Source organism: Arachis hypogaea, chromosome 6 (genome assembly GCF_003086295.3).
Source record: "Arachis hypogaea cultivar Tifrunner chromosome 6, arahy.Tifrunner.gnm2.J5K5, whole genome shotgun sequence".
NCBI classification, from domain to species: domain Eukaryota; kingdom Viridiplantae; phylum Streptophyta; class Magnoliopsida; order Fabales; family Fabaceae; genus Arachis; species Arachis hypogaea.
This window is the reverse complement of record NC_092041.1, coordinates 30,207,352-30,222,600: the sequence shown is the minus strand read 5'-3', so window position 1 is coordinate 30,222,600 and position 15,249 is coordinate 30,207,352. Positions and strand designations below refer to the sequence as shown.

Here is a 15,249-nt window from a genome sequence, read left to right as displayed (position 1 = left end):
TGGTGTTAAAAGCCAGCTTTTATTCTTTTCCTGGCATTAAACGCCAGGTTGCAACATGTTTTTGGTGTTTAATGCCAGATTGTAGCCTGTTTCTAGTGTTTAACGCCAGTCTGGTGCTTGTTTCTGGCGTTTAACGCCCAGAATCATGCCAGACTGGGTGTTAAACGCCCATACTGCTACCCTTACTGGAGTTTAAATGCCAGTAAGTCTTTCCTTCAGTGTGTGCTATTTTTAATGTTGTTTTTTATTTTTCTTTAATTTCTGCAATTATTTTTGTGACTCCACATGATCATCAACCTAAAAAAAGAAAATAACATGAAATAACATAGATAAATAAAAATTGTGTTGCCTCCTAATAAGCGGTTCTTTAATGTTGATAGCTTGACAGTGGGCTCTCATGGAGTCTCATAGATATTCAAAGCATTGTTGGGACCTTCCAACACCAAACTTAGAGTTTAAATGTGGGGTTTCAACACCAAACTTAGAGTTTGGTTGTTGCTTCCTAACACCAAACTTAGAGTTTGGCTGTGGGGGCTTTGTTTGACTCTGTATTAAGAGAAGCTTTTCATGCTTCCTCTCCATGGTTGCAGAGGGAGATCCTTGAGTTTTAAACACATGGTAGTCCTCATTCAGTTGAAGGACCAACTCTCCTCTGTCCACATGAAACACAGCCTTTGTTGTGGCTAGGAAGGGTCTTCCAAGGATGATGGATTCATCCTCATCCTTTCCAGTGTCTAGGATTATGAAATTAGCAGGGATGTAAAGGCCTTTGACCTTTACTAGCACGTCTTCTACCTGTCCATAAGACTTTTTCATGGATTTGTCTGCCATCTCTAATGAGAATGTGGTAGCATGTACCTCAAGGATTCCCAGTTTCTCCATTACAGAGAGTGGCATTAAGTTTATGCCTGACCCCAGGTCACACAGAGCCTTCTCAAAGGTTATGGTGCCTATGGTATAGGGAATTAGGAATTTACCAGGATCCTGTTTCTTTTGAGGTAAACTGTGCTGAACCTAGGTGTTTAGTTCATTAATGAGTAATGGAGGCTCATCCTCCCAAGTCTCATTACCAAATAGCTTGGCATTCAGCTTCATGATTGCCCCTAAATACTGGGCAACTTGCCCTTCAACAATGTATTCATCTTCTTTAAAAGATGAATAGTCATCAGAGCTCATGAATGGTAAAAGGAGGCTCAATAGAATCTTTATGGTCTCTAGGTGAGCCTCAGATTCCTTAGGTTTCTCAAAGGGGAAATCCTTATTGGTCAGTGAACGTCCCAGGAGGTCTTCCTCACTAGGGATCACTGCCTTTCCACTTTCTCCAGGTTCGGCCATGTTACTCACAGTTATGGCCTTGCACTCTCTTTTGGGGTTCTCTTCTATATTGCTTGGGGGAGTACTAGGAGGAGTTTCAGTGACTTTTTTACTCAGCTGGCCCACTTGTTCCTCCAAATTTCTAATGGAGGACCTTGTTTCATTCATGAAACTTAGAGTGGCCTTAGATAGATCAGAGACTATGTTTGCTAAGCTAGAGGGGCTCTACTCAGAATTCTCTGTCTGTTGCTAAGAGGATGATGGAAAAGGCTTGCTATTGCTAAACATGTTTCTTCCACCATTATTAAAGCCTTGTTGAGTCTTTTGTTGATCCTTCCATGAGAAATTTGGATGATTTCTCCATGAGGGATTATAGGTGTTTCCAAAGGCTTCACCCATGTAATTCACCTCTGCCATTGCAAGGTTCTCAGGATCATAAGCTTCTTCTTCAGAAGATGCCTCTTTAGTACTGTTGGATGCATTTTACAATCCATTCAGACTCTGAGAAATCATATTGACTTGCTGAGTCAACATTTTGTTCTGAGCCAATATGGCATTCAGAGCATCAATTTCAAGAACTCCCTTCCTCTGAGGCATCCCATTACTCACAGGATTCCTTTCAGAAGTGTACATGAACTGGTTATTTGCAACCATGTCAATGAGTTTCTAAGCTTCGGCAGGCATTTTCCTCAGGTGAATAGATCCACCTGCAGAATGGTCCAATGACATCTTAGACAATTCAGACAGACCATCATAGAATATATCCAAGATGGTCCATTCTGAAAGCATATCATAAAGACACTTTTTGGTCAGTTGCTTGTATCTTTCCCAGGCTTCATAGACGGATTCACCTTCTTTCTGTCTGAAGGTTTGAACATCCATTCTAAGCTTGCTAAGCTTTTGAGGAGGAAAGAACTTGGCTAAGAAAGCCGTGACCAGCTTATCCCAAGAGTTCAAGCTATCTTTAGGTTGAGAGTCCAACCATACTCTAGCTCTGTCTCTTACAGCAAAAGGGAAAAGCATAAGCCTGTAGACCTTGGCATCAACCCCATTGGTCTTAACAGGATCACAGATCTGCAAGAATTCAGTTAAGAACAGAAATGATCTTCTGATGGAAGTCCATAAAACTTGCAATTATATTGCATCAGATAGACTAATTGAGGCTTTAGCTCAAAATTGTTTACTCCAATGGCAGGGATTGAGATGCTTCTTCCATGTAAGTTGGAATTTGGTGCAGTAAAGTCACCAAGCATCTTCCTTGCATTGTTGTTGGGTTCGGCCATGTCTCTTTCTTTTTCGAGATTCTCTGTAAGGTTTTCTCTGGATTATTGTGCTTTAGCTTCTCTTAGCTTCTTCTTCAGAGTCCTTTCAGGTTTAGGATCTGCTTCAACAAGAATTTCCTTGTCCTTGCTCCTTCTCATATGAAAAAGAAGAGAACAGAAAAGAAGAGGAATCCTCTATGTCACAGTATAGAGATTCCTTTATGTGAATAGAAGAAGAAAAGAATAGAAGAAGGAAGAGAAAAATTCGAACACAGAGGAGAAGAGAGGGTTCGAATTTTTAGATGAAGAGAAGTGTTAGTAAATGAATAAATAAATAGAAGGAGATGAGAGAGAGGAGTTTTCGAAAATTGTTTTTGAAAAATGGTTAGTGATTTTCGAAAATTAGAGATAGAAAAGTAGTTAGGTGGTTTTGAAAAAGATAAAAAACAAACAAAAAGTCAATTAGTTAGTTGAAAAACATTTGAAAATCAAATTTTGAAAAGATAAGAAGTTAGAAAAGATTTTTGAAATTGATTTTGAAAAAGATATGATTGAAAAGATTTGATTTTGAAAAGATATATGAATAAAAAGATATGATTGAAAAGCAATTTTTGAAAATGATTTGATTTTTAAAATTAAAATTGATTACTTGACTAACAAGAAACTAAAACATATGATTCTAGAAATTAAAGATTGAACCTTTCTTAACAAGAAAGTAACAAACTTCAAATTTTTGAATCAATCACATTAATTGTTAGTAAAGTTTTTGAAAATTATGAAATAAAATTAAGAAAAAGATTTTGAAAATCAATTTTAAAAATTTTTGAAAATAATAAAAAAATGAAAAAGATTTTATTTTTGAAAAAGATTTTGAAAAGATAGGATTTTTGAAATTGAAATCTCGACTTACCTAACAAGAAACAACTTATTTTAAAATTTTTTGACTAAGTCAACCCAAAGATTTTGAAAATTATGAGTAAAATAAGGAAAATATATTTTTTTATTTTTTTGAATTTAATGAGGAAAGAGAAAAACCACAAAATGACTCAAAACATTAAAAAATAAGATCAAAATAAAGAAAACATGCAAGAACACTATGAATGTCAAGATGAACACCAAGAACACTTTGAAGATCATGATGAACATCAAGAACTTATTTTTGAAAAATTTTCAAGAAAAGAAAAACATGCAAGACACCAAACTTAGAAATTTTTCATGTTTAGACACTATGAATGCAAAAAGCTTGAAAACCAATAAAAGACACAAAACAAGAAAATATGAAGATCAAACAAGAAGACTTACCAAGAACAACTTGAAGAACATGAAGAACACATGCATGAAATTTTCGAAAAATGCACAAATTTTTAAAACATGCAATTGACACCAAACTTAAAAATTGACTCTAGACTCAAACAAGAAACACAAAATATTTTTGATTTTGTGATTTTATAATTTTTTTTTTGCATTTTTCGAAAATTATTTTGTAAAAACGGAAAAGAAGAAAAATTTTGAAAGATTTTTTAAAACTTTTTGAAAATAAAATAAGGATTAAAACAAAAAGAAAATTACCTAATCTGAGCAACAAGATGAACCGTCAGTTGTCCAAACTCGAACAATCCCCAGCAACAGCGCCAAAAACTTGGTGCACGAAATTGTGATACACAATGGTGCCAACAATTTGGTACGCACAATTGTAATCTCACTTCTTTTTGACAACTTCGCACAACTAACCAGCATGTGCACTGGGTCGTCCAAGTAATAAACCTTTCGTGAGTAAGGGTCGATCCCACGGAGATTGTTAGCTTGAAGCAAGCTATGGTCACCTTGTAAATCTCAGTCAGGTGGATTAAAATGGTTACGGAGTTTTAATAATTAAAATATAAATAAAACGTAAAATAAAGATAAAGATACTTATGTAATTCATTGGTGAGAATTTCTGATAAGTGTATGGAGATGCCTCTTTCCCTTTGAATCTCTGATTTCCTACTGCCTTCATCCGATCCTTCATACTCCTTTCCATGGCAAGTTGTATGTAGGGCGTCACCGTTGTCAATGGCTACTTCCCATCCTCTCCGTGAAAAAGGTCATCTACGGTTTCCCGCAAGGCTAATTAGCTGTTGGTTCTCAATCATGTAGGAATAGGATTTACTATCCTTTTGCATCTATCACCACGCCCTACGGTCGCGAGTTTGAGGCTCGCCACAGTCATCCCATCCCAGATCCTACTCGGAATACCACAGACAAGGTTTAGACTTTCCGGATCTCAAGAATGCTGCCAATGGATTCTAGCTTATACCACGAAGACTCTGATCTCACGGAATGGAAGGCTCTGTTGTCAGGAGAAGCGACCATGCGTCGTGGACCAGGAATCCAAGAGATACACACTCTAGCTTTCGCAGGTAAAACGGAAGTGTTTGTCAGGCACGCGTTCATAAGTGAGAATGGTGATGAGTTTCACGAATCATCACATTCATCAGGTTGAAGTGCGAATGAATATCTTAGAATGAGAATAAGCATGAATTGAATAGAAAACAGTAGTAATTGCATTAATACTCGAGGAACAGCAGAGCTCCTTGCCCTTAATTTTTGGTGTGTAGAAACTCAACCGTTGAAAATACATAAGTAATGAAGGTCCAGGCATGGCCGAGAGGCCAACCTCCAAAACATGATCAAAGGATCAAAGATAGATACTGTTCATACCCTGACCGGACTCCTCCAAACTCGGCAAAATCATAAAAGGTCCGACCTCGTCCTAAGGCTCACGCCTAAAGGTCGGACCTCGGACAATGAAGCAAGGAAGGCCCATCAAAAGGAACGCAGCCTCAAAACCTAAAGGCCGAAAAGGCCTAGAAAAGGCGGTTCCACAAAGATAGAGATAAAACTCCCAAAAGATAAGATAAGATAAGAATATCTTATCCAGGGAAGATCACGGCCAACTACTATAAATACACTGGAGCACCCAGGTATGGCATTCATTCCACATTCTACACATATCTGCTTGGACCCATGCTAACTTAAGCATCGGAGTGTCATTGCAGGTACAACCACCAACCACTCTGCTTATCAAGCTCGGGTCCCTGAACCCCCACCTCGGGCCTCTCCAGACGACCGAGCTACACGTTTCAGGTAACCCTCGGAACATTGGCGCCGTTGCCGGGGACCTGGAAGTCATCCCTCTACCATGGCGGACAACCCTCACAACAATGACCGCGCTGCATCTGAACAAGAGGACGAAATTGACACCGGAGAACGACCGGACAGCCCTCTGTCACCACGCACTCCAGGAGGAAACAAACAGAATCGCCCAAAGACATCACTCCCAAACAAAGATCCACAAAATTCCGAAAAAGAGAAGAGCTCGGAAATTCTAGAAGCCGTCCGGGCACAACAAAACCGACTGAAACAACTCGAAGAGGACATAAAGAACCAGAAAGAAACTGAACAAGATCTGAGAAGGGAGACTCGAAAGCACAGAGAATTAGAAGAAAAACTGCGGAAAATAGAGGCCAACCTGAAAGACCGGACAGAACGCGGCACCACCCCCGAAGGTAACCATGATCCCTTCACGCAAGAGATCATGAAGGAGAAGGTACCGCGGAACTTCAAACCACCCGATATGGATCCCTACGACGGCACCACCGATCCAAGTCACCACCTCAGCAACTTCAGAAGCAGAATGTACCTAGTCGACGCCTCCGACGCGATTCGGTGCAAAGCCTTCCCCACCACTCTCACCAAGTCAGCCATGAAGTGGTTCGACAACCTGCCACCAAGATCAATCACCAGCTTCGAAGACCTAACCAAAAAATTCCTAACAAGGTTCTCTATTCAAAAGGACAAAACAAAACATGCCCCCAGTCTACTCGGGATCAAACAAGGTAACCAAGAAACTCTCCGAGAATACATGGAGCGATTCAACAAAGCCTGCCTGGACATACAACACTTGCCCACTGAAGCAGCCATCATGGGACTAGCAAACGGCCTAAAAGAGGGACCGTTTAGCCAATCCCTATCCAAACGATATCTGACCTCCCTATACGAGGTACAGGAGCGGGCAGAAAAATATATCAACATGGAGGAAACCTCCCAGCTAAGAGACTCTTCTAAGAAGGAATCAACCTACCCACTCCGAGATCGAGATCGGGAACAGAAGAAGAAAGAAGAACCCAACTCGGACAAGCCACGGAAGTACCACAACTACACCCCCCTCCGAGTCTCCCTGGTAGACATCTACAGAGAAGTATGCCACACCGAAAAGATCCCCCCGCCTCGACCGCTAAAACACAAGAGAGCAGGGAGAGATCGGTTCGAATACTGTGAATATCACAAGCTCTACGGTCATTCTACTAACGACTGCTACGACCTAAAAAATGTTATAGAAAAGCTAGCCAGAGAAGGAAAACTCGACAGATACATAGCAGAGAAAGGAGAAGAAACCAGGAAGAGAAGGCGGGGAGATAACGAAGATCGGGCCGAACAAATCCCGCGAACCCCTGAAAGGCACGTTCACATGATAAATGGAGGTTTTGCAGGCGGAGGAACATCCAGATCCTCGCGAAAAAGACACCTCAAAGAAGTCTATCACGTCCGAGAAGACAGTCCCCTGCCCGAATTACCTACTATCTCATTTACCCGAGAAGATGCTCAAGGGATAATACCCGGGCACGACGATCCAATGGTAATCACCATTGTCCTAGCAAACGCCAACTTACATCGAACCCTGATTGACCAGGGAAGCTCAGCAGATATCCTGTTCAAAACAGCCTTCGACAAGCTCGGACTTGAAGAAAAAGAACTAAAAGCCTATCCCACCGACCTATTTGGGCTAGGGATACCCCGATCCATCCCTTAGGATACATCTCGCTACACACCACCTTTGGAAGAGGCGAGCAATCTAAAACATTAAGCATCGACTACATTATAGTCGACGTCACTTCAGCATACAATGCCCTCATTGGGCGACCAACCCTAAACAGACTGGCAGCTATAGTCTCGACCCCACACCTCTGTATGAAGTTCCCTACCGCAAAAGGAATTGCTACCCTAAAAGGCGACCAAAAACTAGCACGGCGATGTTACAACGAAAGCCTGAGCCTAAAAGGGAAAGAGGTCAACACAATAGAACTCGGACGAGTTCAATCCTGAGAAGATCTTCGGCCACAACCAGAGGGAGAAACCGAAAGAGTCCAGATTGGGAACACACCTGAAAAAATAACAAGCATAGGAGCAAACCTCGAAGCAAGCCTAAAAGAGAAACTCATAACCCTCTTAAAGGAGAATTCCGACCCCTTCGCCTGGAAAGCCTCCGACATGCCAGGCATAAGCCCCGACCTGATGTGCCATAAGCTATCAGTTTACCCGGGATCCCGACCTGTCCAACAAAGACGCCGAAAGCTCGGACCCGAGCGCATGCAAGCAATAGAAGAACAAGTACAAGCACTGCTAGATGCAGGGTTCGTTAGGGAAGTGAAATACCCCCTATGGCTCGCAAACGTGGTCCTGGTGAAAAAGCCCAATGGAAAATGGAGGATGTGCGTCGATTACACGGACCTCAACAAAGCCTGCCCCAAAGACCCATATCCACTACCAAACATCGACGCCTTAGTAGACGCAGCCTCAGGCTATAGATATCTCTCCTTCATGGACGCATACTCGGGATACAATCAAATCCCGATGTACGGACCCGACCAAGAAAAGACCTCGTTCATAACCCCAAGGGCAAACTACTGCTACGTAGTAATGCCCTTCGGGCTGAAGAACGCAGGGGCAACCTACCAGAGGCTAATGAACAAAGTGTTCTCAGAGTACATCGGATTACAGCTGGAGGTGTATGTCGACGACATGCTGGTAAAGACACAAGAAGACAAAAACTTGTTGACCGACCTCACCAGTATCTTCGGTACCCTCAGAAAACACAACATGAGACTTAACCCAACAAAGTGCACCTTCGCCGCAGAGGCCGGAAAATTCTTAGGCTTCATGCTGACTCAAAGGGGCATCGAAGCAAACCCGGACAAATGCCAAGCGATACTCAATATGAAGAGCCCGACGTGTGTCAAAGAAGTACAACAACTGAATGGAAGGCTAGCCGCCCTATCAAGATTCTTGGCAGGATCAGCAATAAAGTCACTACCTCTCTACTCACTCCTAAAGAAAGGGAAGCCCTTCTCATGGACCCCGGAGTGCGAAAAAGCCTTTCAAGAATTCAAGGAATTCCTCGGGCAGCCACCAATGCTTACCCGACCTTTAAAAGGAGAAGAGCTCGTACTATACCTCTCGGTTGGACATCGAGCAGTCGCTTCAGCATTAATACGAGAAAATGACCAAGGACAACGCCCCATATACTTTGTAAGCAAGGCACTACAAGGGGCCGAATTAAACTATCAGAAGATAGAAAAATTCGCCTACGCCCTAGTGTTCACAGCTCGGAGGCTCCGTCCCTACTTTCAAGCCCACACCATCAAAGTCCGGACAAACCAACCCATGAGACACATCCTCCAAAAAACAGACCTGGCAGGACGAATACTGCAATGGGCGGTGGAGCTGTCCGAGTTCGACCTCCACTATGAAACCCGGACTGCCATAAAATCTCAGTATCTAGCCGACTTCATCGAGGAATACGCTGAGACCCCTGGAACCCCACTCTCATGGAACCTGTATGTCGACGGGTCCTCAAACAAAACTGGAAGCGGAGCCGGGGTTATACTCGAAAGCGACCAAGGAACGCGGATAGAACTATCCCTAAAATTCGAGTTCCAGGCTTCGAACAACCAAGCCGAATACGAGGCCCTACTAGCAGGTCTAAAGCTAGCCGAAGAGGTCGGAGCCCAGAAAATCACGATCTTCAGCGACTCCCAGGTCGTCACATCACAAGTAAATGGAAGCTACCAGGCCAAAGACCCCACCATGAAAAAATACCTGGACCAAACACAGGCACAACTACGCCACTTTTCAGAGATACAAATTCAGCACATACCTCGGGAACAAAACGCCCGGGCAGACGCCCTCTCAAAGCTCGCCAGCACCAAGCCCGGAGGCAACAACAGAAGTCTCCTCCAGGAAACCTTACAATCCCCCTCCGTGCTAAGAGAGGAAGAAACGCTAAATATATCCAACCAACAGCAAGGATGGATGACCCCCATACTCAACTACCTGAAGTCGGGAACTCTTCCCGCTGAAAGAAAGGAAGCTAAAAGACTCACGAAAGACGCCCAGAATTATACACTAATTCACGACGTATTATACAGAAGAGGATTCTCAAATCCCCTCCTTAGGTGCGTCCCGATCTCAGAAACAAAAAACGTCCTCGTAGAAGTCCACGGAGGCATGTGTGGGAACCATCTCGGAGCTCGGGCATTATCCAAAAAAGTAGTTCGAGCCGGGTTCTACTGGCCGGCCTTGCAGAAAGACGCAACGGAATTTGTGAAAATATGCCCCCCCTGCCAAAAACACGCCAATTTCCACAAGGCACCACCAGAAGACCTTATCAGCATCACCGCACCATGGCCCTTCGCAAAATGGGGACTTGACCTACTCGGCCCGTTCCCCCAAGGACCGGGGCAAGTCAAATACCTCATAGTAGGGGTCGACTACTTCACGAAGTGGATCGAAGCTGAACCCTTAGCCACCATTACGGCTCAGAAAAGCCGCAAATTCCTATACAAAAACATTGTCACAAGGTTCGGAGTCCCCTACTCCATCACAACGGACAATGGAACACAGTTCACGGACACAAGTTTTCAGAACTTGGTGGCCGAACTAAAAATCAAACAGCAATTCACCTCAGTCGAGCACCCACAAGCCAATGGACAAGCAGAGGCCGTAAATAAAGTCATCTTGGCCGGGTTAAAACGAAGACTCCAAGAGGCCAAAGGGGCATGGGCCGAGGAGCTCCCCCAGGTACTATGGGCATATCGGACAACCCCACACTCTACAACGGGAGAATCGCCATTCCGACTAGCTTACGGGATGAAGGCAATGATTCCTATCGAAATAGATGAAGGGTCACCCAGAGTCATCTTCTACAACGAAGAAGGTAACCCGCAGGCACAAAAGGAAGAACTCGACCTCCTCCCCGAGGTCCGAGAAAGAGCCCGGATCCGAGAAGAAGCCTTAAAACGGCGAACGGCCCTCAGATACAATCAGAAAGTAATAAAGCGAAGCTTCTCCATTCACGACCTGATTCTAATCCGAAATGACATCGGAACACAAAAGTCGGGAGAAGGAAAGCTAGCTGCAAATTGGAAAGGACCCTACAAGGTAACAGAAGTCTTAGGGACAGGCTATTATAAAATATCCGACCTAGAAGGCAATGAGCTGCCCAGGGCCTGGCACGCCTGTAATCTAAGACGGTACTACAGCTAGAAAAATTTAACCCGAGGTGTACTCTTTTTCCCTACAAGGGTTTTTTAATGAGACACCCGGTCAAATAAGGCACCCGACCTAGCCAAGGGTAAACACTCTGTAAATATTCTTTTTTTTTATACTAATCGAATTTTTCTATTTTCTTTTCTTCTTCCTCATGATGAAACAAATCCTAGAAAGTACCCCGCCAAGGCGCATTAATTTATGCTCGGCAAAACGCAAAAAATCATTTGCCAAGAGACCACCCAAGGTCGGCAAAGATAAAGCGACGAGGTTCAAATTAATGTGAGAAGTTATAAAGCAAACTCTGAAAAGGCTCAAAAAGCCAAATAAAAAGAGATTACAAAAATAACTTAAAAGACCGACCAACGACAAGGTCGGACCCAACAAAGGGAGGTACTCGAACGCCCGAGGTCCGAGAAAAAGCCCGGATCCAAGAAAGAAGCCTTAAAACAGCGAAAGCAAAGGTTTCGAAAAACGCTTACTAAAAAGTTGCTATACAAAAACAACTAAAAAGTACAAGCGACAAAACGAAATCAAAGGAAGGGGTAAAACAAAAGTTTCAAGCGCTAGCTAAAAAGTTGTTATCCAAAAACAACTAAAAAGCATAAAAGCGGAACAAAAAGTCAAAACGCGAACAAAACACCGCATAATAAGCTAAAAAGTTACCACAAGTAGCTAATAGCAAAAAGGCGTCCAAAGCGTTCACAAAAACCATCCAAAAACAAAAGAGCCCACAGGCCGGGCAAAAAACCAAAAAAAAAAGATTACAGAGGATCAAGGTCCTTTCCGGACTCCACATCAACAGAAGGCTGCGGAGGAAACATATAAATCGGGACTGCATCGACGGCACCGTCATCCCGGTTTAAAACCTCCACACCAGATCCATCCCCGGCCAAAGGTGAAGTCGGGTTCGCAACCGGAACTTTGGGGTCGAACACCGGAACCTCATCCTCGTTGGGAGCAGGAACAATCTTTCCCTCCACAACAACGTTATCCGTACTAAAAAAGCTCAGATCCAGGTCAGGAGCAAGAACCCAGACCTGAGCCTTCAAATTTTCAAACATAGCATCCATACCCTTAGCCACATGACCTTCTAGCTCGTAAAAATCATCCTGAGCGGATTGCAACCTCTCCTTTGTCTCCACAAGCTCGGCATATATCCGAGTATAATTCTCCGTCGCCGCCTTCGCCATCTCCTCAGATGCTTTCGCTGCCGCCACAGCCGCGGTAGCTTTAGCTTTCTCTTTCTCCAAAGAGGCCTCCAGCTCAGTTATCCTAGCAGCCTTCAGCTCACTAACCCTCTCGAACTCAGACTGAACCTTCTCAAGTCGGGAGCTGGTCACACCAATGGGGGATTTCTTGAACTCCCGGGCAATAGCAGCATGAAGACTAGCCATCCGGACACAACTCCGCGCCATATACTGAAAATGGTGTTCCATAGACACATCATCAGTAGAAATAAAGGTCTGAGGGAGAATATGCCGTTCAATCCAACCAAGAGCATCAAAATCCTTGTCATTAAAACCCGCAAGCTCTTGAGAGGTCTTCTGCTTCTTGGGAGGAGGACCCGAGGACGAAGGAGGAGAAGAGGTAGCAGGCCCAGAGGTCGGAGGATCCTGACTTATAGGTCAGAACTGGGGAGTCGGAATAGCCTTCGACCGAGTAGTGACACCCACAGTAGTCTTCTTCGGAGAAGATCGGGCAGAAGCCTCCCCAGCCTCGATATTTCGAGCAGCCACAGACTTCTTCGTCCGACGAAGGAACTTCATGGAATCCGCCTGAGAAGACATCTCTGCAGAAATAAAAGAAAAAGGATTACCACAACAGAAATTCCACCAAAACAAGCAAAACCAAAATACTAAAAAAGATGAATCTCGAAGAGGTCGGGAACTACCTAACTCGGAACGGAGAAGGCTTGGATCTCCCAACATTTTCTTCGTGTCCAAGTGAGGTGCCCGACCCCATAAACTGCTCACCACACCCACAAAAGCCTGCTCCACCTCATCTAGACTCTCAAAGGTATACTTAGCCGACACTACATTCTCCTGCCAACAAAGAGGAAAAGAAGGCTCCCCACTCTCATCTAGAAAGAAAGGTCGGACGTCTCCAGTAGCCCGGACCTTGAAATAAAAGTTCTTAAAATCATGAAAGGACTCATCATACAGGGTACAAAACTTCCTTCCCTGGTTAGCCCTAAAAGAGACCCAAGATACCTTCCCTCCACCCGACCCCGGCTTCGTCAACACAAACAAATAGGAAAAAAGAGAAATAGAGGGAGAGACGCCCAAAAACTGACACAAAAGTTGAAACAGCTTTAAAAACGCCCAAGAATTTGGATGGAGCTGCGTAGGGGCAAGGTTACAAGACCATAACACCTCAGACTCCAGATCGGTAAAAGGAAGTCGGACACTCAGCTTAGAGAAAAAACAATCATAAGCATAAAAGAAGAGCTTCTCGGAACTATCTAAGGGCGGGAAGCACACTCTCTCCTCGGAATCCGGGGCTACTAGTTCATAATCCCTCTCAGACTCTCTATTTTCACATATGCTACAGTGCCTACAGAACCTAGCTAAATACTCAGAATCTACCACAGAAGGGACTCTTAGAGGAAGAGGGTCTACCCAACCAAGACCACATGGAATCTTAGTCGACATCGCTTGAAGAACCTTTCGAGACATAAAATTCTTACCTACAAAGAAGAATACAACAGCAAGCAAAAATCACATAAAGAAGACAGCGAAAACCCAGTTAGCCAAGCAAGAAACAAAAACCCCACGAAGAAAATACGGCAACCCGGAACAAAAAAATACCAGAGAACAAAAAAGAACCCCCCATATACAAACAACAAGCAATGGCGGCGCCTCTTTTCGGGGCAACCCAGGCATAAAGAAAAAGAAACAAACAAGGGCCACACAAAGAACAGAAGCATATGTGCACAAAGAAAAGAGAAAGCATGGGAACAAACCTGGAAGAAAGAAACAAAGACGACGAGCTCCGAAGCAAGGAGAACGAAACGACGGCACACGGAGAGATTCGGGAAAGCAGAGCAAAGAGAAAAGAAGAAGCAGTGCTCGAAGAAGATAAAGAAAAACAAAAAACGCAGAAAAAAGGAGGAAAGGGGCAAATAAATAAAGCCTTCATAGAGCCCGAACGGAAATCGAGGAAAAATGGTAAAATGCAATAAATGCAGGAACGGCCATTTTTTGAAATTTTGAAAAAATACTGTGCCCGAGCTCGACCTCCCAAAAAGGACGAACTCGGGCAGGGGCACTGTTCATACCCTGACCGGACTCCTCCAAACTCGGCAAAATCATAAAAGGTCCGACCTCGTCCTAAGGCTCACGCCTAAAGGTCGGACCTCGGACAATGAAGCAAGGAAGGCCCATCAAAAGGAACGCAGCCTCAAAACCTAAAGGCCGAAAAGGCCTAGAAAAGGCGGTTCCACAAAGATAGAGATAAAACTCCCAAAAGATAAGATAAGATAAGAATATCTTATCCAGGGAAGATCACGGTCAACTACTATAAATACACTGGAGCACCCAGGTATGGCATTCATTCCACATTCTACACATATCTGCTTGGACCCATGCTAACTTAAGCATCGAAGTGTCATTGCAGGTACAACCACCAACCACTCTGCTTATCAAGCTCGGGTCCCTGAACCCCCACCTCGGGCCTCTCCAGACGACCGAGCTACACGTTTCAGGTAACCCTCGGAACAGATACCAAGATGTCTAATAAAATAGTAAAAAGTTCTATTTATACTAAACTAGTTACTAGGGTTACAGAAATGAGTAAATGATGCATAAATCTACTTCCGGGCCCACTTGGTGTGTGCTTGGGCTGAGCATTGAAGCTTTCACGTGTAGAGGTCTTCCTTGGAGTTGAACGCCAGTTTGTAACTTGTTTTTGGCATTTGACTCTGCTATGCAACTTGTTTCTGGCGTTTAACGCCGGAATAGGGCAGAAAGCTGGCGTTAAACACCAGTTTGCATCATCTAAACTCGGGAAAAGTATGGATTATTATATATTGCTGGAAAGCTCTGGATGTCTACTTTCCAACGCAGTTAAGAGCACGCCATTTAGATTTCTTTAGCTCCAAAAATTCCATTTCGAGTGTAGGGAGGTCATAATCCAACAACATCCGCAGTCCTTTGTCAGCCTCTGAATCAGATTTTTGCTCAGGTCCCTCAATTTCAGCCAGAAAATACCTGAAATCACAGAAAAACACACAAACTCATAGTAAAGTCCAGAAATGTGAATTTTGCTTAAAAACTAATAAAAATATACTAAAAACTGTATGAAA

At 43.7% G+C, this 15,249-nt stretch overlaps 1 non-coding gene across 1 annotated transcript; it reads left to right on the top strand.

The window, feature by feature from the left end:
- The first annotated feature begins 2,097 nt into the window (after positions 1 to 2,097).
- Positions 2,098 to 2,205, top strand: LOC112699678 (small nucleolar RNA R71). The gene has a single exon (XR_003152623.1). It is a non-coding gene; the product is annotated as a small nucleolar RNA R71 (small nucleolar RNA).
- The last annotated feature ends 13,044 nt before the right edge of the window (positions 2,206 to 15,249 follow it).